The sequence below is a fragment of the Athene cunicularia genome, assembly GCF_003259725.1.
Source record: "Athene cunicularia isolate RWA chromosome 3 unlocalized genomic scaffold, athCun1 chr3_part1, whole genome shotgun sequence".
In the NCBI taxonomy this organism is placed as follows: domain Eukaryota; kingdom Metazoa; phylum Chordata; class Aves; order Strigiformes; family Strigidae; genus Athene; species Athene cunicularia.
Window position 1 is genome coordinate 98,001,095 of NW_020799097.1, and position 4,085 is coordinate 98,005,179.

The 4,085-nt window shown below is 47.0% G+C and overlaps 1 non-coding gene across 1 annotated transcript; it reads right to left on the minus strand.

The window, feature by feature from the left end:
- Window positions 1–3,939: 3,939 nt before the first annotated feature.
- Window positions 3,940–4,033, minus strand: TRNAI-UAU. Its single transcript has 2 exons — window positions 3,996–4,033; window positions 3,940–3,975 (listed from the first exon to the last, which is right to left on the minus strand). It is a non-coding gene; the product is annotated as a tRNA-Ile (tRNA).
- Between the last annotated feature and the right edge of the window lie 52 nt (window positions 4,034–4,085).

Here is a 4,085-nt window from a genome sequence, read left to right on the forward strand (position 1 = left end):
CTTATCTTTCCCCTCATAAAAATATCACACTTCTATTTGGTTAAAAAGAGTCCTTCCCCACTGTTTGCAAGCACCTACATTTTCTTCCTCTTCCCAGCTCCTGCTTCCAAGCCCGATGCCTCCATAGCATGGGCACCCTCAGCGGGAAGTAGCTGCCTGAACTAGAGGCAGCACAAATGTCTCTAACACCACATAGTCTTCACAAAATTTGTCCAAGAGAATCTAAGCCGAGCCTGCTATGCTGGCACTTGGATGCACTACTGAATTCATACAGACTTAAAAAGAGTAACACTTTATGCTTCTACTTGTTACTTTATACCTGTTACTCCAAACACAACTGATCAATAGATTTTAATTTCAGAAAGTTCCTCAAGATGTTACATAAAAAAGGCCCGGGGGAGCCTAAAACAAAACCAACGCATCTATACCACCAGTGGACTTTGTTTTCTAAACAACCATTGGAATCTTTGCCTATTGTTCTCTGCTGTGCGCAATGGAGCATTTAGCAAGTGATTTCTATTTTTAGGATGTCTGGGAATGCTTTGCTTTGGTTTTTCTTTTTCGCTTTGTGGGACCACAGTGCCATCTATTGTAAAAGTTGTGAAGAGCAGACTCTTATCGGCTATTTACTATTTGCAGATTTAAAATATTTATTACTTCGGTTTCAGAACACTTTAGTTGGTCAAGTCTTTACTATAGGCTTTTACAGGCATTTGTTAGGATACGCAAGCCCCAATATTATGGAAAGTTCCACAAAAATACATTCAAAGAAACAAGTTAAGCAAACACTTAAGAGCCTCACAAACACCAAAACTGTACTAACATGCCAGAAACAAAAGTTGTCACTTCTAGAAATAAATGTCAGGAAAGGGTATCCAGAATGAGCCTGGTTTTCCTTCTCTTAGATCCTGCATCTCCCATACCAGTGGGACTCCCTCATTGAGCAAGATCATACAGGGATAAACACAAAGCCTGATCCCTAACCTTATTACTATTAATTCTCCAAGATCAGGCAATAGGTTGAATCTGTGAAATTCTCCTTCCAGCAATAAGCATGTAAAGTTTCTCTGTGTCTATAAACGAGCCCTCTTTCTTTCCACAGTCATTGGGAACTCAGAGCAGCTGGAATAAGCCTGTAGAGAATGCATAGTCCATATTCAGCTTAAATGAAGAGCAACACAAGTTTTAAGAGGGATCTTTTTTAAACGAACCCTGGAAGGATTTCAGAGGAGTTAGGGAGATACTGACCTGCAGGCATGCCACCCACACCAGGCAAATTAATAGACAAATAAAGAGCATTGGCATAGGCTAGAAAAGGCAGGACCCTAGATAAACCAGGCATTCATGGAAGACTCACCATGGCAAAACCTTTCCTCCTGAAGGCACTTCAGGAGCACCTATGGCCTGTCCAAGCCCCTTGCCAACTGACAACAGCCTCCAGGCTGAGGCCAGGGGTCCCCTGGCTGCTGCCTGCAAGGACAGTGATGAACACCTGCAGCAGCTCAAATTGGAGAGGACAACCTCCAGCAGCTGGTTTTCAAGAGGAAAGTGAACCACATTATTATTTGGGGAAGAGGCCAACAAAAATCACCTTAGCATAAACAGAACCATATACTTTCTTTTCATATGCCTGTATGACACCTAACTGTCAGGAAAAAGTTGCAAACTCAAGAGACAGCCCGGGGCACTCCACACTTCACCCTGTCAGAGCTGGTGAGGCCACAAGGGCTGCCCCATGGCTGCCCCAGCCCAGCACTGCACAGGGACCTGCTCCTCACACACGTCAGAGAAACTCACCCAGGCCCAAGCCTCATCCCCCTCCCCAGGCACAGCTGCTCCCCCAGGGGCACCCAGGCTCACCTCCTCCCCACAGCAGCACCCTGTTATAAAAATAAAACAGACTTACTAACCTCAGCTCCAACACGGCACCCTTCCTCCCCAGGCTCTACGAGGACCCCCAGTGCCAGCCCCACAGCAGCACCTCCACGGGGCCGGGCAGGAGGAGGCCCCTGCACCGCCCCTGCCCAGGTACCCACAGCCAAGCCACAACAAGCTGCACCACTCCACCGTGGTTTATTTAATCTTATTTCACAGCCCAGCCTCCATCAGGAAGCCCTCATGCTTTAGCAGAAATTCACTTTATTTTGTAAATACCCAGAAGATAAATAACATTCTTCCGTTGTACAGGGATTTCTAGTAAATCCCCATAAATTGTCCTGATTTAGCATGATTTTCAGTGTGAAAGCCCCATCTCAGAACATGTTTCCCTTAGGTGTTAGGCACAGGAGTCAATCAGGAGGTAAGGCCTATGCAACAGGAATGCAAAAGTGTTGCCTCTCATGGTGATTTCTTTTTTTTTTCCCCCCAGAAGCAAGAGAAAAATCATCTTGGAGAGTAAAAGCCAAAGGAGGTCCAAAGGGATGAAGGAGGACTTGTGAAGAAGGCCACAGCATCGTATAGCTCTCACTACTTGTCCCAGCTGCTCTCTGGCACCACAGAGGAAAGTTGCAACGAATGGCATCTGCTTTGTGCACCTCGTATTTGGCAAAAATTGTGCAATCACCCCCCCAATGCACCAAAGCAAGATCCCAAATGCAGAACTATCAGTTTCTCCCTGGTGAGGCCTGTGCCTAGGGGCACACGAGGGAAGGAGGAGAGGAAGGAGGGAGCAGCACTGTCCCCACTCAATTTCTGAAAAAAGTGGTCTCCGTCTAGGGAATGGAGTCCCTCTCCCTGTGCTAGAGTGGGTTTTTTTTCCAGTTACACAAAAGCGGCATTTTCATTTTTTAGTATTTCCAGTACCTCTGCAAATATTCCTCTGTACTGACTGTACTCCTCAGCCCTAGGACATGGCACTCTTGCATGAAGGAGAAAACACAAAAGTCACTGCGAGCAAAGGATTAACTTTATTTACCCTTTGATGTATTACATATCTCTCTTGTTTATTTAGACTTCCTCTACTGATATGGCGCAAGATTCAGGCATGACCGCACTGTCACTAAAATCAATGAAGTTAATGCAAAATTCAGATTGGACAAAGTAGTAACTAGAATAGGGAAGAAGTGGTAATTAAAAACCTAAAAGTGGCACTTCAGGGAGATAATGCTTGCAGTACAGACACCAATGGGCTAATCTGGGCAGCAAAGGCACCTCTGGCTGCATGATCTTGAGGGTCTCACTGAACTTTCTGATATAAATTACACTGTGAAAGTAGTAGACTAGATGTTCACATGGAGGCAGGCTCACAAGATCTGGGCCTAAACATTCAGGCAGTGTCCCCTAACCTCTTTCAGAAAGCTGCCCTTTTCCCATGGCCCTATTTCTCCTCAAATTGTGAGAAGAAATCTGAAATGATTTGAATGATTTTCCTTCCGGCCGCAGCCCACACGTTTGTAAAGCATTACCAAGGTAATGAGCAGTTACAAAGACTGGGACTGCCGAAGGAGGCAAAGTAAGGGGGCAGCTTTTATTACCCTTCGGTTGTAGTGACTGCACCAGACAATATTTACTTGCGCTCGGTATTAAACAGTGTAAAATAACCTTTATTTCCTGCAAGTTCACACAAGCAGCTCTTACCAGGTAAGCGTTTGTTGTTCCACACTGACAAGCTGCTCTGAACACACGAAGCTTAGGTTGATGCATGAGCACGTATCCCTGTAACCAAACATATAGATGCCAACTTTCAATAGTAAAAAGCCCCACGCAGGTCCGTGACAGCCATCAGACCCCATGACGGCGGGCCGTGCCCCACCTCTCCCGTACACGGGAACGCCTCACGCCGCAGCCCGGCAGGCAGACGCCTGCGAGCGTGGCAGAGCCCACGCGTGCGGGCCCACGCTGCCGCCTCAGCTGCATAATTTTTCCGTGGCCTTTTCTCTTTCTTCCTCCGGAGCGCGGGCGAGCTCCAAAAAAGCCCGTTTTTCTCCCCAAAAAGCTGTGTGCTCCAGGTGAGGCTCGAACTCACAACCTCGGCATTGCTCGGCTTTGTACTGCTGTATAAGTACCGCGCGCTAACCGATTGCGCCACTGGAGCCCTGACACCGGCTCCTCCCGAAGGGCTTATCAAGGGCTCCAGTGGCGCAATC